Here is a 24565-nt window from a genome sequence, read left to right on the forward strand (position 1 = left end):
GAAATATCCTCCGATAACAAAGAGAAAGAAGCTTTCTGAGAAACTTCTTTGTGTTCTGTGAAATCGTCTCACAGAGTTACAGCTTTCCCCTCAAGAAGCCTTTCGCTGAGACAGTTCTTGTGGAATTGGCAAAGTGATATTTGGAAGCCCATAGAGGGCTATGGTGAAAAAGGAAATATCCTCAGATGAAATCTGGAAAGAAGCTTTCTGAGAAACTGCTTAGTGTTCTGTTAATTCATCTCACAGGGTTACATCTGTATTTCGTGGATCTCTTTGCTAGCCTTATTTCTGTGGAATCTGAGAACAGATATTTCGGATCCCTTAGAAGACTATAGGACCAAAGGAAATATCCTCCGATAACAAAGAGAAAGAAGCTTTCTGAGAAACTTCTTTGTGTTCTGTGTAATCATGTCACAGAGTTACAGCTTTCCCCTCAAGAAGCCCTTCGCTAAGACAGTTCTTGTGGAATTGGCAAAGTGATATTTGGAAGCCCATAGAGGGCTATGGTGAAAAAGGAAATATCCTCAGATGAAATCTGGAAAGAAGCTTTCTGAGAAACTGCTTAGTGTTCTGTTAATTCATCTCACAGAGTTACATCTGTATTTCGTGGATCTTTTGCTAGCCTTATTTCTGTGGAATCTGAGAAAAGATATTTCGTATCCCTTGGAAGACTATACGGCCAAAGGAAATATCCTCTGATAACAAAGAGAAAGAAGCTTTCTGAGAAACTACTTTGGGTTCTGTGAAATCATCTCACCGAGTTACAGCTTTCCCCTCAAGAAGCCTTTCGCTAAACAGTTCTTGTGGAATTGGCAAAGTGATATTTGGAAGCCCATAGAGGGCTACGGTGAAAAAGGAAATATCCTCAGATGAAATCTGGAAAGAAGCTTTCTGAGAAACTGCTTAGAGTTCTGTTAATTCATCTCACAGAGTAACATCTGAATTTCGTGGATCTCTTTGGTAGCCTTATTTCTGTGGACTCTGAGAACAGATATTTCGGATCACTTTGAAGCCCATAGGGCCAAAGGAAATATCCTCCGATAACAAAGAGAAAGAAGCTTTCTGAGAAACTTCTTTGTGTTCTGTGAAATAATCTCACAGAGTTCCAGCTTTCCCCTCAAGAAGACTTTCGCTAAGACCGTTCTTGTGGAATTGGCAAAGTGATATTTGGAAGCCCATAGAGGGCTATGGTGAAAAAGGAAATAACCTCAGATGAAATCTGGAAAGAAGCTTTCTGAGAAACTGCTTAGTGTTCTGTTAATTCATCTCACAGAGTTACATCTGTATTGCGTGGATCTCTTTGCTAGCCTTATTTCTGTGGAATCTGAGAACAGATATTTCGGATCCCTTGGAAGACTATAGGGCCAAATTAATTATCCTCCGATAACAAAGAGAAAGAAGCTTTCTGAGAAACTTTTTTGTGTTCTGTGAAATCATCTCACAGAGTTACAGCTTTCCCCTCAAGAAGCCTTTCGCTAAGACAGTTCTTGTGGAATTGGCAAAGTGATATTTGGAAGCCCATAGAGGGCTATGGTGAAAAAGGAAATATCCTCAGATGAAATCTGGAAAGAAGCTTTCTGAGAAACTGCTTAGTGTTCTGTTAATTCATCTCACAGAGTTACATCAGTATTGCGTGGATCTCTTTGCTAGCCTTATTTCTGTGCAATCTGAGAACAGATATTTCGGATCCCTTTGAAGACTATAGGGCCAAAGGAAATATCCTCCGATAACAAAGAGAAAGAAGCTTTCTGAGAAACTTCTTTGTGTTCTGTGAAATCATCTCACAGAGTTACAGCTTTCCCCTCAAGAAGCCTTTCGCTAAGACAGTTCTTGTGGAATTGGCAAAGTGATATTTGGAAGCCCATAGAGGGTTATGGTGAAAAAGGAAATATCCTCAGATGAAATCTGGAAAGAAACTTTCTGAGAAACTGCTTAGTGTTCTGGTAATTCATCTCACAGAGTTACATCTATATTTCGTGGATCTCTTTGCTAGCCTTATTTCTGTGGAATCTGAGAACAGATATTTCGGATACCTTTGGAGGCTATAGGGCCAAAGGAAACATCCTCCGATAACAAAGAGAAAGAAGATTTCTGAGAAACTTCCTTGTGTTCTGTGAAATCATCTCACAGAGTTACAGCTTTCCCCTCAAGAAGACTTTCGCTAAGACAGTTCTTGTGGAATTGGCAAAGTGATATTTGGAAGCCCATAGAGGGCTATGGTGAAAAAGGAAATATCCTCAGATGAAATCTGGAAAGAAGCTTTCTGAGAAACTGCTTAGTGTTCTGTTAATTCATCTCACAGAGTTACATCTGTATTTCGTGGATCTCTTTGCTAGCCTTATTTCTGTTGAATCTGAGAACAGATATTTCGGATCCCTTTGAAGACCATAGGGCCAAAGGAAATATCCTCTGATAACAAAGAGAAAGAAGCTTTCTGAAAAACTACTTTGTGTTCTGTGAAATCATCTCACAGAGTTACAGCTTTCCCCTCAAGAAGCCTTTCGCTAAGACAGTTCTTGTGGAATTGGCAAAGTGGTATTTTGAAGCCCATAGAGGGCTACTGTGAAAAAGCAAATATCCTCAGATGAAATCTGGAAAGAAGCTTTCTGAGAAACTGCTTAGAGTTCTGTTAATTCATCTCACAGAGTAACATCCGAATTTCGTGGATCTCTTTGGTAGCCTTATTTCTGTGGACGCTGAGAACAGATATGTCGGATCACTTTGAAGCCCATAGGGCCAAAGGAAATATCCTCCGATAACAAAGAGAAAGAAGCTTTCCGAGAAACTTCTTTGTGTTCTGTGAAGTCATCTCACAGAGTTACAGCTTTCCCCTCAAGAAGCCTTTCGCTAAGACAGTTCTTGTGGAATTGGCAAAGTGATATTTGGAAGCCCATAGAGGGCTATGGTGAAAAAGGAAATATCCTCAGATGAAATCTGGAAAGAAGCTTTCTGAGAAACTGCTTGGTGTTCTGTTAATTCATCTCACAGAGTTATATCTGTATTTCGTGGATCTCTTTGCTAGCCTTATTTCTGTGGAATCTGAGAACAGATATTTCGGATCCCTTTGAAGACTATAGGGCCAAAGGAAATATCCTCCGATAACAAAGAGAAAGAAGCTTTCTGAGAAACTTCTTTGTGTTCTGTGAAATCATCTCACAGAGTTACAGCTTTCCCCTCAAGAAGCCTTTCGCTAAGACAGTTCTTGTGGAATTGGCAAAGTGATATTTGGAAGCCCATAGAGGGCTATGGTGAAAAAGGAAATATCCTCAGATGAAATCTGGAAAGAAGCTTTCTGAGAAACTGCTTAGTGTTCTCTTAATTCATCTCACAGAGTTATATCTGTATTTCGTGGATCTTTTGCTAGCCTTATTTCTGTGGAATCTGAGAACAGATATTTCGGATCCCTTTGAAGACCATAGGGCCAAAGGAAATATCCTCTGATAACAAAGAGAAAGAAGCTTTCTGAGAAACTACTTTGGGTTCTGTGAAATCATCTCACCGAGTTACAGCTTTCCCCTCAAGAAGCCTTTCGCTAAACAGTTCTTGCGGAATTGGCAAAGTGATATTTGGAAGCCCATAGAGGGCTACGGTGAAAAAGGAAATATCCTCAGATGAAATCTGGAAAGAAGCTTTCTGAGAAACTGCTTAGAGTTCTGTTAATTCATCTCACAGAGTAACATCTGAATTTCGTGGATCTCTTTGTTAGCCTTATTTCTGTGGACTCTGAGAACAGATATTTCGGATCACTTTGAAGCCCATAGGGCCAAAGGAAATATCCTCCGATAACAAAGAGAAAGAAGCTTTCTGAGAAACTTCTTTGTGTTCTGTGAAATAATCTCACAGAGTTCCAGCTTTCCCCTCAAGAAGACTTTCGCTAAGACCGTTCTTGTGGAATTGGCAAAGTGATATTTGGAAGCCCATAGAGGGCTATGGTGAAAAAGGAAATATCCTCAGATGAAATCTGGAAAGAAGCTTTCTGAGAAACTGCTTAGTGTTCTGTTAATTCATCTCACAGAGTTACATCTGTATTGCGTGGATCTCTTTGCTAGCCTTATTTCTGTGGAATCTGAGAACAGATATTTCGGATCCCTTGGAAGACTATAGGGCCAAATTAATTATCCTCCGATAACAAAGAGAAAGAAGCTTTCTGAGAAACTTTTTTGTGTTCTGTGAAATCATCTCACAGAGTTACAGCTTTCCCCTCAAGAAGCCTTTCGCTAAGACAGTTCTTGTGGAATTGGCAAAGTGATATTTGGAAGCCCATAGAGGGCTATGGTGAAAAAGGAAATATCCTCAGATGAAATCTGGAAAGAAGCTTTCTGAGAAACTGCTTAGTGTTCTGTTAATTCATCTCACAGAGTTACATCTGTATTGCGTGGATCTCTTTGCTAGCCTTATTTCTGTGGAATCTGAGAACAGATATTTCGGATCCCTTTGAAGACTATAGGGCCAAAGGAAATATCCTCCGATAACAAAGAGAAAGAAGCTTTCTGAGAAACTTCTTTGTGTTCTGTGAAATCATCTCACAGAGTTACAGCTTTCCCCTCAAGAAGACTTTCGCTAAGACAGTTCTTGTGGAATTGGCAAAGTGATATTTGGAAGCCCATAGAGGGTTATGGTGAAAAAGGAAATATCCTCAGATGAAATCTGGAAAGAAACTTTCTGAGAAACTGCTTAGTGTTCTGTTAATTCATCTCACAGAGTTACATCTATATTTCGTGGATCTCTTTGCTAGCCTTATTTCTGTGGAATCTGAGAACAGATATTTCGGATGCCCTTGGAGGCTATAGGGCCAAAGGAAACATCCTCCGATAACAAAGAGAAAGAAGATTTCTGAGAAACTTCCTTGTGTTCTGTGAAATCATCTCACAGAGTTACAGCTTTCCCCTCAAGAAGACTTTCGCTAAGACAGTTCTTGTGGAATTGGCAAAGTGATATTTGGAAGCCCATAGAGGGCTATGGTGAAAAAGGAAATATCCTCAGATGAAATCTGGAAAGAAACTTTCTGAGAAACTGCTTAGAGTTCTGTTAATTCATCTCACAGAGTAACATCCGAATTTCGTGGATCTCTTTGGTAGCCTTATTTCTGTGGACGCTGAGAACAGATATGTCGGATCACTTTGAAGCCCATAGGGCCAAAGGAAATATCCTCCGATAACAAAGAGAAAGAAGCTTTCCGAGAAACTTCTTTGTGTTCTGTGAAGTCATCTCACAGAGTTACAGCTTTCCCCTCAAGAAGCCTTTCGCTAAGACAGTTCTTGTGGAATTGGCAAAGTGATATTTGGAAGCCCATAGAGGTCTATGGTGAAAAAGGAAATATCCTCAGATGAAATCTGGAAAGAAGCTTTCTGAGAAACTGCTTAGTGTTCTGTTAATTCATCTCACAGAGTTATATCTGTATTTCGTGGATCTCTTTGCTAGCCTTATTTCTGTGGAATCTGAGAACAGATATTTCGGATCCCTTTGAAGACTACAGGGCCAAAGGAAATATCCTCCGATAACAAAGAGAAAGAAGCTTTCTGAGAAACTTCTTTGTGTTCTGTGAAATCATCTCACAGAGTTACAGCTTTTCCCTCAAGAAGCCTTTCGCTAAGACAGTTCTTGTGGAACTGGCAAAGTGATATTTGGAAGCCCATAGAGGGCTATGGTGAAAAAGGAAATATCCTCAGATGAAATCTGGAAAGAAACTTTCTGAGAAACTGCTTAGTGTTCTGTTAATTCAACTCACAGAGTTACATCTGTATTTCGTGGATCTCTTTGCTAGCCTTATTTCTGTGGAATCTGAGAACAGATATTTCGGATACCTTTGGAGGCTATAGGGCCAAAGGAAACATCCTCCGATAACAAAGAGAAAGAAGATTTCTGAGAAACTTCCTTGTGTTCTGTGAAATCATCTCACAGAGTTACAGCTTTCCCCTCAAGAAGCCTTTCGCTAAGACAGTTCTTGTGGAATTGGCAAAGTGATATTTGGAAGCAAATAGAGGGCTATGGTGTAAAAGGAAATATCCTCAGATGAAATCTAGAAAGAAACTTTCTGAGAAACTGCTTAGTGTTCTGTTAATTCATCTCACAGGGTTACATCTGTATTTAGTGGATCTCTTTGCTAGCCTTATTTCTGTGGAATCTGAGAGCAGATATTTCGGATCCCTTTGAAGACTATAGGACCAAAGGAAATATCCTCCGATAACAAAGAGAAAGAAACTTTCTGAGAAACTTCTTTGTGTTCTGTGAAATCATCTCACACAGTTACAGCTTTCGCCTCAAGAAGCCCTTCGCTAAGACAGTTCTTGTGGAATTGGCAAATTGATATTTGGAAGCCCATAGAGGGCTATGGTGAAAAAGGAAATATCCTCAGATGAAATCTGGAAAGAAGCTTTCTGAGAAACTGCTTAGTGTTCTGTTAATTCATTTCACAGAGTTACATCTGTATTTCGTGGATCTCTTTGCTAGCCTTATTTCTGTGGAATCTGAGAACAGATATTTCGGATCCCTTTGAAGACTATAGGGCCAAAGGAAATATCCTCCGATAACAAAGAGAAAGAAGCTTTCTGAGAAACTTCTTTGTGTTCTGTGTAATCATCTCACAGAGTTACAGCTTTCCCCTCAAGAAGCCCATCGCTAAGACAGTTCTTGTGGAATTGCAAAGTGATATTTGGAAGCCCATAGTGGGCTATGGTGAAAAAGGAAATATCCTCAGATGAAATCTGGAAAGAAGCTTTCTGAGAAACTGCTTAGTGTTCTGTTAATTCATCTCACAGAGTTACATCTGTATTTCGTGGATCTTTTGCGAGCCTTATTTCTGTGGAATCTGAGAACAGATATTTCGGATCCCTTTGAAGACCATAGGGCCAAAGGAAATATCCTCTGATAACAAAGAGAAAGAAGCTTCCTGAGAAACTACTTTGGGTTCTGTGAAATCATCTCACAGAGTTACAGCTTTCCCCTCAAGAAGCCTTTCGCTAAGACAGTTCTTGTGGAATTGGCAAAGTGATATTTGGAAGCCCATAGAGGACTATGGTGAAAAAGGAAATATCCTCAGATGAAATCTGGAAAGAAGATTTCTGAGAAACTGCATAGAGTTCTGTTAATTCATCTCACAGAGTAACATCTGAATTTCGTGGATCTCTTTGCTAGCCTTATTTCTGTGGACTCTGAGAACAGATATATCAGATCACTTTGAAGCCCATAGGGCCAAAGGAAATATCCTCCGATAACAAAGAGAAAGAAGTTTTCTGAGAAACTTCTTTGTGTTCTGTGAAATCATCTCACAGAGTTACAGCTTTCCCCTCAAGAAGCCTTTCGCTAAGACAGTTCTTGTGGAATTGGCAAAGTGATATTTGGAAGCCCATAGAGGGCTATGGTGAAAAAGGAAATATCCTCTGACGAAATGTAGAAAGAAGCTTTCTGAGATACTGCTTAGTGTTCTATTAATTCATCTCACAGAGTTACATCTGTATTTCCGGGATCTCTTTGCTAGCCTTATTTCTGTGGAATCTGAGAACAGATATTTCGGATCCCTTTGAAGACTATAGGGCCAAAGGAAATATCCTCCGATAACAAAGAGAAAGAAGCTTTCTGAGAAACTTCTTTGTGTTCTGTGAAATCGTCTCACAGAGTTACAGCTTTCCCCTCAAGAAGCCTTTCGCTGAGACAGTTCTTGTGGAATTGGCAAAGTGATATTTGGAAGCCCATAGAGGGCTATGGTGAAAAAGGAAATATCCTCAGATGAAATCTGGAAAGAAGCTTTCTGAGAAACTGCTTAGTGTTCTGTTAATTCATCTCACAGAGTTACATCTGTATTTCGTGGATCTCTTTGCTAGCCTTATTTCTGTGGAATCTGAGAACAGATATTTCGGATCCCTTAGAAGACTATAGGACCAAAGGAAATATCCTCCGATAACAAAGAGAAAGAAGCTTTCTGAGAAACTTCTTTGTGTTCTGTGTAATCATGTCACAGAGTTACAGCTTTCCCCTCAAGAAGCCCTTCGCTAAGACAGTTCTTGTGGAATTGGCAAAGTGATATTTGGAAGCCCATAGAGGGCTATGGTGAAAAAGGAAATAACCTCAGATGAAATCTGGAAAGAAGCTTTCTGAGAAACTGCTTAGTGTTCTGTTAATTCATCTCACAGAGTTACATCTGTATTTCGTGGATCTCTTTGCTAGCCTTATTTCTGTGGAATCTGAGAACAGATATTTCGGATACCTTGGAAGACTATAGGGCCAAATTAATTATCCTCCGATAACAAAGAGAAAGAAGCTTTCTGAGAAACTTTTTTGTGTACTGTGAAATCATCTCACAGAGTTACAGCTTTCCCCTCAAGAAGCCTTTCGCTAAGACAGTTCTTGTGGAATTGGCAAAGTGATATTTGGAAGCCCATAGAGGGCTATGGTGAAAAAGGAAATATCCTCAGATGAAATCTGGAAAGAAGCTTTCTGAGAAACTGCTTAGTGTTCTGTTAATTCATCTCACAGAGTTACATCTGTATTGCGTGGATCTCTTTGCTAGCCTTATTTCTGTGGAATCTGAGAACAGATATTTCGGATCCCTTTGAAGACTATAGGGCCAAAGGAAATATCCTCCGATAACAAAGAGAAAGAAGCTTTCTGAGAAACTTCTTTGTGTTCTGTGAAATCATCTCACAGAGTTACAGCTTTCCCCTCAAGAAGCCTTTCGCTAAGACAGTTCTTGTGGAATTGGCAAAGTGATATTTGGAAGCCCATAGAGGGTTATGGTGAAAAAGGAAATATCCTCAGATGAAATCTGGAAAGAAACTTTCTGAGAAACTGCTTAGTGTTCTGTTAATTCATCTCACAGAGTTACATCTATATTTCGTGGATCTCTTTGCTAGCCTTATTTCTGTGGAATCTGAGAACAGATATTTCGGATACCTTTGGAGTCTATAGGGCCAAAGGAAACATCCTCCGATAACAAAGAGAAAGAAGATTTCTGAGAAACTTCCTTGTGTTCTGTGAAATCATCTCACAGAGTTACAGCTTTCCCCTCAAGAAGACTTTCGCTAAGACAGTTCTTGTGGAATTGGCAAAGTGATATTTGGAAGCCCATAGAGGGCTATGGTGAAAAAGGAAATATCCTCAGATGAAATCTGGAAAGAAGCTTTCTGAGAAACTGCTTAGTGTTCTGTTAATTCATCTCACAGAGTTACATCTGTATTTCGTGGATCTCTTTGCTAGCCTTATTTCTGTGGAATCTGAGAACAGATATTTCGGATCCCTTTGAAGACCATAGGGCCAAAGGAAATATCCTCTGATAACAAAGAGAAAGAAGCTTTCTGAAAAACTACTTTGTGTTCTGTGAAATCATCTCACAGAGTTACAGCTTTCCCCTCAAGAAGCCTTTCGCTAAGACAGTTCTTGTGGAATTGGCAAAGTGGTATTTTGAAGCCCATAGAGGGCTACGGTGAAAAAGCAAATATCCTCAGATGAAATCTGGAAAGAAGCTTTCTGAGAAACTGCTTAGAGTTCTGTTAATTCATCTCACAGAGTAACATCCGAATTTCTTGGATCTCTTTGGTAGCCTTATTTCTGTGGACGCTGAGAACAGATATGTCGGATCACTTTGAAGCCCATAGGGCCAAAGGAAATATCCTCCGATAACAAAGAGAAAGAAGCTTTCCGAGAAACTTCTTTGTGTTCTGTGAAGTCATCTCACAGAGTTACAGCTTTCCCCTCAAGAAGCCTTTCGCTAAGACAGTTCTTGTGGAATTGGCAAAGTGATATTTGGAAGCCCATAGAGGGCTATGGTGAAAAAGGAAATATCCTCAGATGAAATCTGGAAAGAAGCTTTCTGAGAAACTGCTTAGTGTTCTGTTAATTCATCTCACAGAGTTATATCTGTATGTCGTGGATCTCTTTGCTAGCCTTATTTCTGTGGAATCTGAGAACAGATATTTCGGATCCCTTTGAAGACTATAGGGCCAAAGGAAATATCCTCCGATAACAAAGAGAAAGAAGCTTTCTGAGAAACTTCTTTGTGTTCTGTGAAATCATCTCACAGAGTTACAGCTTTCCCCTCAAGAAGCCTTTCGCTAAGACAGTTCTTGTGGAATTGGCAAAGTGATATTTGGAAGCAAATAGAGGGCTATGGTGTAAAAGGAAATATCCTCAGATGAAATCTGGAAAGAAACTTTCTGAGAAACTGTTTAGTGTTCTGTTAATTCATCTCACAGGGTTACATCTGTATTTAGTGGATCTCTTTGCTAGCCTTATTTCTGTGGAATCTGAGAACAGATATTTCGGATCCCTTTGAAGACTATAGGGCCAAAGGAAATATCCTCCGATAACAAAGAGAAAGAAACTTTCTGAGAAACTTCTTTGTGTTCTGTGAAATCATCTCACACAGTTACAGCTTTCGCCTCAAGAAGCCCTTCGCTAAGACAGTTCTTGTGGAATTGGCAAAGTGATATTTGGAAGCCCATAGAGGGCTATGGTGAAAAAGGAAATATCCTCAGATGAAATCTGGAAAGAAGCTTTCTGAGAAACTGCTTAGTGTTCTGTTAATTCATTTCACAGAGTTACATCTGTATTTCGTGGATCTCTTTGCTAGCCTTATTTCTGTGGAATCTGAGAACAGATATTTCGGATCCCTTTGAAGACTATAGGGCCAAAGGAAATATCCTCCGATAACCAAGAGAAAGAAGCTTTCTGAGAAACTTTTTGTGTTCTGTGTAATCATCTCACAGAGTTACAGCTTTCCCCTCAAGAAGCCCATCGCTAAGACAGTTCTTGTGGAATTGCAAAGTGATATTTGGAAGCCCATAGAGGGCTGTGGTGAAAAAGGAAATATCCTCAGATGAAATCTGGAAAGAAGCTTTCTGAGAAACTGCTTAGTGTTCTGTTAATTCATCTCACAGAGTTACATCTGTATTTCGTGGATCTTTTGCTAGCCTTATTTCTGTGGAATCTGAGAACAGATATTTCGGATCCCTTTGAAGACCATAGGGCCAAAGGAAATATCCTCTGATAACAAAGAGAAAGAAGCTTCCTGAGAAACTTCTTTGGGTTCTGTGAAATCATCTCACAGAGTTACAGCTTTCCCCTCAAGAAGCCTTTCGCTAAGACAGTTCTTGTGGAATTGGCAAAGTGATATTTGGAAGCCCATAGAGGACTATGGTGAAAAAGGAAATATCCTCAGATGAAATCTGGAAAGAAGATTTCTGAGAAACTGCATAGAGTTCTGTTAATTCATCTCACAGAGTAACATCTGAATTTCGTGGATCTCTTTGCTAGCCTTATTTCTGTGGACTCTGAGAACAGATATATCGGATCACTTTGAAGCCCATAGGGCCAAAGGAAATATCCTCCGATAACAAAGAGAAAGAAGCTTTCTGAGAAACTTCTTTGTGTTCTGTGAAATCATCTCACAGAGTTACAGCTTTCCCCTCAAGAAGCCTTTCGCTAAGACAGTTCTTGTGGAATTGGCAAAGTGATATTTGGAAGCCCATAGAGGGCTATGGTGAAAAAGGAAATATCCTCTGACGAAATGTAGAAAGAAGCTTTCTGAGATACTGCTTAGTGTTCTATTAATTCATCTCACAGAGTTACATCTGTATTTCCGGGATCTCTTTGCTAGCCTTATTTCTGTGGAATCTGAGAACAGATATTTCGGATCCCTTTGAGGACTATAGGGCCAAAGGAAATATCCTCCGATAACAAAGAGAAAGAAGCTTTCTGAGAAACTTCTTTGTGTTCTGTGAAATCATCTCACAGAGTTACAGCTTTCCCCTCAAGAAGCCTTTCGCTAAGACAGTTCTTGTGGAATTGGCAAAGTGATATTTGGAAGCCCGTAGAGGGCTATTGTGAAAAAGGAAATATCCTCAGATGAAATCTGGAAAGAAGCTTTCTGAGAAAGTGCTTAGTGTTCTGTTAATTCATCTCAAAGAGTTACATCTGTATTTCGTGGATCTCTTTGCTAGCCTTATATCTGTGGAATCTGAGAACAGATATTTCGGATCCCTTTGAAGACCATAGGGCCAAAGGAAATATCCTCTGATAACAAAGAGAAAGAAGCTTTCTGAGAAACTACTTTGGGTTCTGTGAAATCATCTCACCGAGTTACAGCTTTCCCCTCAAGAAGCCTTTCGCTAAACAGTTCTTGCGGAATTGGCAAAGTGATATTTGGAAGCCCATAGAGGGCTACGGTGAAAAAGGAAATATCCTCAGATGAAATCTGGAAAGAAGCTTTCTGAGAAACTGCTTAGAGTTCTGTTAATTCATCTCACAGAGTAACATCTGAATTTCGTGGATCTCTTTGTTAGCCTTATTTCTGTGGACTCTGAGAACAGATATTTCGGATCACTTTGAAGCCCATAGGGCCAAAGGAAATATCCTCCGATAACAAAGAGAAAGAAGCTTTCTGAGAAACTTCTTTGTGTTCTGTGAAATAATCTCACAGAGTTCCAGCTTTCCCCTCAAGAAGACTTTCGCTAAGACCGTTCTTGTGGAATTGGCAAAGTGATATTTGGAAGCCCATAGAGGGCTATGGTGAAAAAGGAAATATCCTCAGATGAAATCTGGAAAGAAGCTTTCTGAGAAACTGCTTAGTGTTCTGTTAATTCATCTCACAGAGTTACATCTGTATTGCGTGGATCTCTTTGCTAGCCTTATTTCTGTGGAATCTGAGAACAGATATTTCGGATCCCTTGGAAGACTATAGGGCCAAATTAATTATCCTCCGATAACAAAGAGAAAGAAGCTTTCTGAGAAACTTTTTTGTGTTCTGTGAAATCATCTCACAGAGTTACAGCTTTCCCCTCAAGAAGCCTTTCGCTAAGACAGTTCTTGTGGAATTGGCAAAGTGATATTTGGAAGCCCATAGAGGGCTATGGTGAAAAAGGAAATATCCTCAGATGAAATCTGGAAAGAAGCTTTCTGAGAAACTGCTTAGTGTTCTGTTAATTCATCTCACAGAGTTACATCTGTATTGCGTGGATCTCTTTGCTAGCCTTATTTCTGTGGAATCTGAGAACAGATATTTCGGATCCCTTTGAAGACTATAGGGCCAAAGGAAATATCCTCCGATAACAAAGAGAAAGAAGCTTTCTGAGAAACTTCTTTGTGTTCTGTGAAATCATCTCACAGAGTTACAGCTTTCCCCTCAAGAAGACTTTCGCTAAGACAGTTCTTGTGGAATTGGCAAAGTGATATTTGGAAGCCCATAGAGGGTTATGGTGAAAAAGGAAATATCCTCAGATGAAATCTGGAAAGAAACTTTCTGAGAAACTGCTTAGTGTTCTGTTAATTCATCTCACAGAGTTACATCTATATTTCGTGGATCTCTTTGCTAGCCTTATTTCTGTGGAATCTGAGAACAGATATTTCGGATGCCCTTGGAGGCTATAGGGCCAAAGGAAACATCCTCCGATAACAAAGAGAAAGAAGATTTCTGAGAAACTTCCTTGTGTTCTGTGAAATCATCTCACAGAGTTACAGCTTTCCCCTCAAGAAGACTTTCGCTAAGACAGTTCTTGTGGAATTGGCAAAGTGATATTTGGAAGCCCATAGAGGGCTATGGTGAAAAAGGAAATATCCTCAGATGAAATCTGGAAAGAAACTTTCTGAGAAACTGCTTAGAGTTCTGTTAATTCATCTCACAGAGTAACATCCGAATTTCGTGGATCTCTTTGGTAGCCTTATTTCTGTGGACGCTGAGAACAGATATGTCGGATCACTTTGAAGCCCATAGGGCCAAAGGAAATATCCTCCGATAACAAAGAGAAAGAAGCTTTCCGAGAAACTTCTTTGTGTTCTGTGAAGTCATCTCACAGAGTTACAGCTTTCCCCTCAAGAAGCCTTTCGCTAAGACAGTTCTTGTGGAATTGGCAAAGTGATATTTGGAAGCCCATAGAGGTCTATGGTGAAAAAGGAAATATCCTCAGATGAAATCTGGAAAGAAGCTTTCTGAGAAACTGCTTAGTGTTCTGTTAATTCATCTCACAGAGTTATATCTGTATTTCGTGGATCTCTTTGCTAGCCTTATTTCTGTGGAATCTGAGAACAGATATTTCGGATCCCTTTGAAGACTACAGGGCCAAAGGAAATATCCTCCGATAACAAAGAGAAAGAAGCTTTCTGAGAAACTTCTTTGTGTTCTGTGAAATCATCTCACAGAGTTACAGCTTTTCCCTCAAGAAGCCTTTCGCTAAGACAGTTCTTGTGGAACTGGCAAAGTGATATTTGGAAGCCCATAGAGGGCTATGGTGAAAAAGGAAATATCCTCAGATGAAATCTGGAAAGAAACTTTCTGAGAAACTGCTTAGTGTTCTGTTAATTCAACTCACAGAGTTACATCTGTATTTCGTGGATCTCTTTGCTAGCCTTATTTCTGTGGAATCTGAGAACAGATATTTCGGATACCTTTGGAGGCTATAGGGCCAAAGGAAACATCCTCCGATAACAAAGAGAAAGAAGATTTCTGAGAAACTTCCTTGTGTTCTGTGAAATCATCTCACAGAGTTACAGCTTTCCCCTCAAGAAGCCTTTCGCTAAGACAGTTCTTGTGGAATTGGCAAAGTGATATTTGGAAGCAAATAGAGGGCTATGGTGTAAAAGGAAATATCCTCAGATGAAATCTAGAAAGAAACTTTCTGAGAAACTGCTTAGTGTTCTGTTAATTCATCTCACAGGGTTACATCTGTATTTAGTGGATCTCTTTGCTAGCCTTATTTCTGTGGAATCTGAGAGCAGATATTTCGGATCCCTTTGAAGACTATAGGGCCAAAGGAAATATCCTCCGATAACAAAGAGAAAGAAACTTTCTGAGAAACTTCTTTGTGTTCTGTGAAATCATCTCACACAGTTACAGCTTTCGCCTCAAGAAGCCCTTCGCTAAGACAGTTCTTGTGGAATTGGCAAATTGATATTTGGAAGCCCATAGAGGGCTATGGTGAAAAAGGAAATATCCTCAGATGAAATCTGGAAAGAAGCTTTCTGAGAAACTGCTTAGTGTTCTGTTAATTCATTTCACAGAGTTACATCTGTATTTCGTGGATCTCTTTGCTAGCCTTATTTCTGTGGAATCTGAGAACAGATATTTCGGATCCCTTTGAAGACTATAGGGCCAAAGGAAATATCCTCCGATAACAAAGAGAAAGAAGCTTTCTGAGAAACTTCTTTGTGTTCTGTGTAATCATCTCACAGAGTTACAGCTTTCCCCTCAAGAAGCCCATCGCTAAGACAGTTCTTGTGGAATTGCAAAGTGATATTTGGAAGCCCATAGTGGGCTATGGTGAAAAAGGAAATATCCTCAGATGAAATCTGGAAAGAAGCTTTCTGAGAAACTGCTTAGTGTTCTGTTAATTCATCTCACAGAGTTACATCTGTATTTCGTGGATCTTTTGCGAGCCTTATTTCTGTGGAATCTGAGAACAGATATTTCGGATCCCTTTGAAGACCATAGGGCCAAAGGAAATATCCTCTGATAACAAAGAGAAAGAAGCTTCCTGAGAAACTACTTTGGGTTCTGTGAAATCATCTCACAGAGTTACAGCTTTCCCCTCAAGAAGCCTTTCGCTAAGACAGTTCTTGTGGAATTGGCAAAGTGATATTTGGAAGCCCATAGAGGACTATGGTGAAAAAGGAAATATCCTCAGATGAAATCTGGAAAGAAGATTTCTGAGAAACTGCATAGAGTTCTGTTAATTCATCTCACAGAGTAACATCTGAATTTCGTGGATCTCTTTGCTAGCCTTATTTCTGTGGACTCTGAGAACAGATATATCAGATCACTTTGAAGCCCATAGGGCCAAAGGAAATATCCTCCGATAACAAAGAGAAAGAAGTTTTCTGAGAAACTTCTTTGTGTTCTGTGAAATCATCTCACAGAGTTACAGCTTTCCCCTCAAGAAGCCTTTCGCTAAGACAGTTCTTGTGGAATTGGCAAAGTGATATTTGGAAGCCCATAGAGGGCTATGGTGAAAAAGGAAATATCCTCTGACGAAATGTAGAAAGAAGCTTTCTGAGATACTGCTTAGTGTTCTATTAATTCATCTCACAGAGTTACATCTGTATTTCCGGGATCTCTTTGCTAGCCTTATTTCTGTGGAATCTGAGAACAGATATTTCGGATCCCTTAGAAGACTATAGGACCAAAGGAAATATCCTCCAATAACAAAGAGAAAGAAGCTTTCTGAGAAACTTCTTTGTGTTCTGTGTAATCATGTCACAGAGTTACAGCTTTCCCCTCAAGAAGCCCTTCGCTAAGACAGTTCTTGTGGAATTGGGAAAGTGATATTTGGAAGCCCATAGAGGGCTATGGTGAAAAAGGAAATATCCTCAGATGAAATCTGGAAAGAAGCTTTCTGAGAAACTGCTTAGTGTTCTGTTAATTCATCTCACAGTGTTACATCTGTATTTCGTGGATCTTTTGCTAGCCTTATTTCTGTGGAATCTGAGAACAGATATTTCGGATCCCTTGGAAGACCATAGGGCCAAAGGAAATATCCTCTGATAACAAAGAGAAAGAAGCTTTCTGAGAAACTACTTTGGGTTCTGTGAAATCATCTCACCGAGTTACAGCTTTCCCCTCAAGAAGCCTTTCGCTAAACAGTTCTTGTGGAATTGGCAAAGTGATATTTGGAAGCCCATAGAGGGCTACGGTGAAAAAGGAAATATCCTCAGATGAAATCTGGAAAGAAGCTTTCTGAGAAACTGCTTAGAGTTCTGTTAATTCATCTCACAGAGTAACATCTGAATTTCGTGGATCTCTTTGATAGCCTTATTTCTGTGGACTCTGAGAACAGATATTTCGGATCACTTTGAAGCCCATAGGGCCAAAGGAAATATCCTCCGATAACAAAGAGAAAGAAGCTTTCTGAGAAACTTCTTTGTGTTCTGTGAAATAATCTCACAGAGTTCCAGCTTTCCCCTCAAGAAGATTTTCGCTAAGACCGTTCTTGTGGAATTGGCAAAGTGATATTTGGAAGCCCATAGAGGGCTATGGTGAAAAAGGAAATAACCTCAGATGAAATCTGGAAAGAAGCTTTCTGAGAAACTGCTTAGTGTTCTGTTAATTCATCTCACAGAGTTACATCTGTATTGCGTGGATCTCTTTGCTAGCCTTATTTCTGTGGAATCTGAGAACAGATATTTCGGATACCTTGGAAGACTATAGGGCCAAATTAATTATCCTCCGATAACAAAGAGAAAGAAGCTTTCTGAGAAACTTTTTTGTGTACTGTGAAATCATCTCACAGAGTTACAGCTTTCCCCTCAAGAAGCCTTTCGCTAAGACAGTTCTTGTGGAATTGGCAAAGTGATATTTGGAAGCCCATAGAGGGCTATGGTGAAAAAGGAAATATCCTCAGATGAAATCTGGAAAGAAGCTTTCTGAGAAACTGCTTAGTGTTCTGTTAATTCATCTCACAGAGTTACATCTGTATTGCGTGGATCTCTTTGCTAGCCTTATTTCTGTGGAATCTGAGAACAGATATTTCGGATCCCTTTGAAGACTATAGGGCCAAAGGAAATATCCTCCGATAACAAAGAGAAAGAAGCTTTCTGAGAAACTTCTTTGTGTTCTGTGAAATCATCTCACAGAGTTACAGCTTTCCCCTCAAGAAGCCTTTCGCTAAGACAGTTCTTGTGGAATTGGCAAAGTGATATTTGGAAGCCCATAGAGGGTTATGGTGAAAAAGGAAATATCCTCAGATGAAATCTGGAAAGAAACTTTCTGAGAAACTGCTTAGTGTTCTGTTAATTCATCTCACAGAGTTACATCTATATTTCGTGGATCTCTTTGCTAGCCTTATTTCTGTGGAATCTGAGAACAGATATTTCGGATACCTTTGGAGTCTATAGGGCCAAAGGAAACATCCTCCGATAACAAAGAGAAAGAAGATTTCTGAGAAACTTCCTTGTGTTCTGTGAAATCATCTCACAGAGTTACAGCTTTCCCCTCAAGAAGACTTTCGCTAAGACAGTTCTTGTGGAATTGGCAAAGTGATATTTGGAAGCCCATAGAGGGCTATGGTGAAAAAGGAAATATCCTCAGATGAAATCTGGAAAGAAGCTTTCTGAGAAACTGCTTAGTGTTCTGTTAATTCATCTCACAGAGTTACATCTGTATTTCGTGGATCTCTTTGCTAGCCTTATTTCTGTGGAATCTGAGAACAGATATTTCGGATCCCTTTGAAGACCATAGGGCCAAAGGAAATATCCTCTGATAACAAAGAGAAAGAAGCTTTCTGAAAAACTACTTTGTGTTCTGTGAAATCATCTCACAGAGTTACAGCTTTCCCCTCAAGAAGCCTTTCGCTAAGACAGTTCTTGTGGAATTGGCAAAGTGGTATTTTGAAGCCCATAGAGGGCTACGGTGAAAAAGCAAATATCCTCAGATGAAATCTGGAAAGAAGCTTTCTGAGAAACTGCTTAGAGTTCTGTTAATTCATCTCACAGAGTAACATCCGAATTTCTTGGATCTCTTTGGTAGCCTTATTTCTGTGGACGCTGAGAACAGATATGTCGGATCACTTTGAAGCCCATAGGGCCAAAGGAAATATCCTCCGATAACAAAGAGAAAGAAGCTTTCCGAGAAACTTCTTTGTGTTCTGTGAAGTCATCTCACAGAGTTACAGCTTTCCCCTCAAGAAGCCTTTCGCTAAGACAGTTCTTGTGGAATTGGCAAAGTGATATTTGGAAGCCCATAGAGGGCTATGGTGAAAAAGGAAATATCCTCAGATGAAATCTGGAAAGAAGCTTTCTGAGAAACTGCTTAGTGTTCTGTTAATTCATCTCACAGAGTTATATCTGTATGTCGTGGATCTCTTTGCTAGCCTTATTTCTGTGGAATCTGAGAACAGATATTTCGGATCCCTTTGAAGACTATAGGGCCAAAGGAAATATCCTCCGATAACAAAGAGAAAGAAGCTTTCTGAGAAACTTCTTTGTGTTCTGTGAAATCATCTCACAGAGTTACAGCTTTCCCCTCAAGAAGCCTTTCGCTAAGACAGTTCTTGTGGAATTGGCAAAGTGATATTTGGAAGCAAATAGAGGGCTATGGTGTAAAAGGAAATATCCTCAGATGAAATCTGGAAAGAAACTTTCTGAGAAACTGTTTAGTGTTCTGTTAATTCATCTCACAGGGTTACATCTGTATTTAGTGGATCTCTTTGCTAGCCTTATTTCTGTGGAATCTGAGAACAGATATTTCGGATCCCTTTGAAGACTATAGGGCCAAAGGAAATATCCTCCGATAACAAAGAGAAAGAAACTTTCTGAGAAACTTCTTTGTGTTCTGTGAAATCATCTCACACAGTTACAGCTTTCGCCTCAAGAAGCCCTTCGCTAAGACAGTTCTTGTGGAATTGGCAAAGTGATATTTGGAAGCCCATAGAGGGCTATGGTGAAAAAGGAAATATCCTCAGATGAAATCTGGAAAGAAGCTTTCTGAGAAACTGCTTAGTGTTCTGTTAATTCATTTCACAGAGTTACATCTGTATTTCGTGGATCTCTTTGCTAGCCTTATTTCTGTGGAATCTGAGAACAGATATTTCGGATCCCTTTGAAGACTATAGGGCCAAAGGAAATATCCTCCGATAACCAAGAGAAAGAAGCTTTCTGAGAAACTTTTTGTGTTCTGTGTAATCATCTCACAGAGTTACAGCTTTCCCCTCAAGAAGCCCATCGCTAAGACAGTTCTTGTGGAATTGCAAAGTGATATTTGGAAGCCCATAGAGAGCTGTGGTGAAAAAGGAAATATCCTCAGATGAAATCTGGAAAGAAGCTTTCTGAGAAACTGCTTAGTGTTCTGTTAATTCATCTCACAGAGTTACATCTGTATTTCGTGGATCTTTTGCTAGCCTTATTTCTGTGGAATCTGAGAACAGATATTTCGGATCCCTTTGAAGACCATAGGGCCAAAGGAAATATCCTCTGATAACAAAGAGAAAGAAGCTTCCTGAGAAACTTCTTTGGGTTCTGTGAAATCATCTCACAGAGTTACAGCTTTCCCCTCAAGAAGCCTTTCGCTAAGACAGTTCTTGTGGAATTGGCAAAGTGATATTTGGAAGCCCATAGAGGACTATGGTGAAAAAGGAAATATCCTCAGATGAAATCTGGAAAGAAGATTTCTGAGAAACTGCATAGAGTTCTGTTAATTCATCTCACAGAGTAACATCTGAATTTCGTGGATCTCTTTGCTAGCCTTATTTCTGTGGACTCTGAGAACAGATATATCGGATCACTTTGAAGCCCATAGGGCCAAAGGAAATATCCTCCGATAACAAAGAGAAAGAAGCTTTCTGAGAAACTTCTTTGTGTTCTGTGAAATCATCTCACAGAGTTACAGCTTTCCCCTCAAGAAGCCTTTCGCTAAGACAGTTCTTGTGGAATTGGCAAAGTGATATTTGGAAGCCCATAGAGGGCTATGGTGAAAAAGGAAATATCCTCTGACGAAATGTAGAAAGAAGCTTTCTGAGATACTGCTTAGTGTTCTATTAATTCATCTCACAGAGTTACATCTGTATTTCCGGGATCTCTTTGCTAGCCTTATTTCTGTGGAATCTGAGAACAGATATTTCGGATCCCTTTGAGGACTATAGGGCCAAAGGAAATATCCTCCGATAACAAAGAGAAAGAAGCTTTCTGAGAAACTTCTTTGTGTTCTGTGAAATCATCTCACAGAGTTACAGCTTTCCCCTCAAGAAGCCTTTCGCTAAGACAGTTCTTGTGGAATTGGCAAAGTGATATTTGGAAGCCCGTAGAGGGCTATTGTGAAAAAGGAAATATCCTCAGATGAAATCTGGAAAGAAGCTTTCTGAGAAAGTGCTTAGTGTTCTGTTAATTCATCTCAAAGAGTTACATCTGTATTTCGTGGATCTCTTTGCTAGCCTTATTTCTGTGGAATCTGAGAACAGATATTTCGGATCCCTTTGAAGACTATAGGGCCAAAGGAAATATCCTCCGATAACAAAGAGAAAGAAGCTTTCTGAGAAACTTCTTTGTGTTCTGTGAAATCATCTCACAGAGTTACAGCTTTCCCCTCAAGAAGCCTTTCGCTAAGACAGTTCTTGTGGAATTGGCAAAGTGATATTTGGAAGCCCATAGAGGGCTATGGTGAAATAGGAAATATCCTCAGATAAAATCTGGAAAGAAGCTTTCTGAGAAACTGCTTAGAGTTCTGTTAATTCATCTCACAGAGTAACATCTGAATTTCGTGGATCTCTTTGGTAGCCTTATTTCTGTGGACTCTGAGAACAGATATTTCGGATCACTTTGAAGCCCATAGGGCCAAGGGAAATATCCTCCGATAACAAAGAGAAAGAAGCTTTCTGAGAAACTTCTTTGTGTTCTGTGAAATCATCTCACAGAGTTACAGCTTTCCCCTCAAGAAGCCTTTCGCTAAGACACTTCTTGTGGAATTGGCAAAGTGATATTTGGAAGCCCATAGAGGGCTATGGTGAAAAAGGAAATATCCTCAGATGAAATGTGGAAAGAAGCTTTCTGAGAAACTGCTTAGTGTTCTGTTAATTCATCTCACAGAGTTACATCTGTATTTCGTGGATCTCTTTGCTAGCCTTATTTCTGTGGAATCTGAGAACAGATATTTCGGATCCCTTTGAAGACCATAGGGCCAGAGGAAATATCCTCCGATAACAAAGAGAAAGAAGCTTTGTGAGAAACTTCTTTGTGTTCTGTGAAATCATCTCACAGAGTTACAGCTTTCCCCTCAAGAAGCCTTTCACTAAGACAGTTCTTGTGGAATTGGCAAAGTGATATTTGGAAGCCCATAGAGGGCTATGGTGAAAAAGGAAATATCCTCAGATGAAATGTGGAAAGAAGCTTTCTGAGAAACTGCTTAGTGTTCTGTTAATTCATCTCACAGAGTTACATCTGTATTTCGTGGATCTCTTTGCTAGCCTTATTTCTGTGCAATCTGAGAACAGATATTTCGGATCCCTTTGAAGACCATAGGGCCAGAGGAAATATCCTCCGATAAGAAAGAAAAAGAAGCTTTGTGAGAAACTTCTTTGTGTTCTGTGAAATCATCTCACAGAGTTACAGCTTTCCCCTCAAGAAGCCTTTCGCTAAGACAGTTCTTGTGGAATTGGCAAAGTGATATTTGGAAGCCCATAGAGGGCTATGGTGAAAAAGGAAATATCCTCTGACGAAATGTAGAAAGAAGCTTTCTGAGATACTGCTTAGTGTTCTGTTAATTCATCTCACAGAGTTACATCTGTATTTCGGGGATCTCTTTGCTAGCCTTATTTCTGTGGAATCTGAGAACAGATATTTCGGATCCCTTTGAAGACTATAGGGCCAAAGGAAATATCCTCCGATAACAAAGAGAAAGAAGCTTTCTGAGAAACTACTTTGGGTTCTGTGAAATCATCTCACAGAGTTACAGCTTTCCCCTCAAGAAGACTTTCGCTAAGACCGTTCTTGTGGAATTGGCAAAGTGATATTTGGAAGCCCATAGAGGGCTATGGTGAAAAAGGAAATATCCTCAGATGAAATCTGGAGAGAAGCTTTCTGAGAAACTGCTTAGTGTTCTGTTAATTCATCTCACAGAGTTACATCTGTATGTCGTGGATCTCTTTGCTAGCCTTATTTCTGTGGAATCTGAGAACAGATATTTCGGATCCCTTTGAAGACTATAGGGCCAAAGGAAATATCCTCCGATAACAAAGAGAAAGAAGCTTTCTGAGGAACTTCTTTGTGTTCTGTGTAATCATCTCACAGAGTTACAGCTTTCCCCTCAAGAAGCCCTTCGCTAAGACAGTTCTTGTGGAATTGGCAAAGTGATATTTGGAAGCCCATAGAGTGCTACGGTGAAAAAGGAAATACCCTCAGATGAAATCTGGAAAGAAGCTTTCTGAGAAACTGCTTAGTGTTCTGTTAATTCATCTCACAGAGTTACATCTGTATTTCGTGGATCTTTTGCTAGCCTTATTTCTGTGGAATCTGAGAACAGATATTTCGGATCCCTTTGAAGACCATAGGGCCAAAGGAAATATCCTCTGATAACAAAGAGAAAGAAGCTTTCTGAGAAACTACTTTGGGTTCTGTGAAATCATCTCACAGAGTTACAGCTTTCCCCTCAAGAAGCCTTTCGCTAAGACAGTTCTTGTGGAATTGGCAAAGTGATATTTGGAAGCCCATAGAGGGCTACGGTGAAAAAGGATATATCCTCAGATGAAATCTGGAAAGAAGCTTTCTGAGAAACTGCATAGAGTTCTGTTAATTCATCTCACAGAGTAACATCTGAATTTCGTGGATCTCTTTGCTAGCCTTATTTCTGTGGACTCTGAGAACAGATATTTTGGATCCCTTTGAAGCCCATAGGGCCAAAGGAAATATCCTCCGATAACAAAGAGAAAGAAGCTTTCTGAGAAACTTCTTTGTGTTCTGTGAAATCTTCTCACAGAGTTCCAGCTTTCCCCTCAGGAAGCCTTTCGCTAAGACAGTTCTTGTGGAATTGGCAAAGTGATATTTGGAAGCCCATAGAGGGCTATGGTGAAAAAGGAAATATCCTCAGATGAAATGTGGAAAGAAGCTTTCTGAGAAACTGCTTAGTGTTCTGTTAATTCATCTCACAGAGTTACATCTGTATTGCGTGGATCTCTTTGCTAGCCTTATTTCTGTGGAATCTGAGAACAGATATTTCGGATCCCTTTGAAGACTATAGGGCCAAAGTAAATATCCTCCAATAACAAAGAGAAAGAAGCTTTCTGAGAAACTTCTTTGTGTTCTGTGAAATCATATCACAGAGTTACAGCTTTCCCCTCAAGAAGCCTTTCGCTAAGACAGTTCTTGTGGAATAGGCAAAGTGATATTTGGAAGCTCATAGACGGCTATGGTGAAAAAGGAAATATCCTCAGATGAAATCTGGAAAGAAGCTTTCTGAGAAACTGCTTGGTGTTCTGTTAATTCATCTCACAGAGTTACATCTGTATTGCGTGGATCTCTTTGCTAGCCTTATTTCTGTGGAATCTGAGAACAGATATTTCGGATCCCTTTGAAGACTATAGGGCCAAAGGAAATATCCTCCGATAACAAAGAGAAAGAAGCTTTCTGAGAAACTTCTTTGTGTTCTGTGAAATCATCTCACAGAGTTACAGCTTACCCCTCAAGAAGCCTTTCGCTAAGACAGTTCTTGTGTAATTGGCAAAGTGATATTTGGAAGCCCATAGAGGGCTATGGTGAAAAAGGAAATATCCTCAGATGAAATCTGGAAAGAAACTTTCTGAGAAACTGCTTAGTGTTCTGTTAATTCATCTCACAGAGTTACATCTGTATTTCGTGGATCTCTTTGCTAGCCTTATTTCTGTGGAATCTGAGAACAGATATTTCGGATACCTTTGGAGGCTATAGGGCCAAAGGAAACATCCTCCGATAACAAAGAGAAAGAAGATTCCTGAGAAACTTCCTTGTGTTCTGTGAAATCATCTCACAGAGTTACAGCTTTCCCCTCAAGAAGACTTTCGCTAAGACAGTTCTTGTGGAATTGGCAAAGTGATATTTGGAAGCCCATAGGGGGCTATGGTGAAAAAGGAAATATCCTCAGATGAAATCTGGAAAGAAGCTTTCTGAGAAACTGCTTAGTGTTCTG

This window comes from Macaca mulatta, chromosome X (genome assembly GCF_049350105.2).
Source record: "Macaca mulatta isolate MMU2019108-1 chromosome X, T2T-MMU8v2.0, whole genome shotgun sequence".
Lineage (NCBI taxonomy): Eukaryota > Metazoa > Chordata > Mammalia > Primates > Cercopithecidae > Macaca > Macaca mulatta.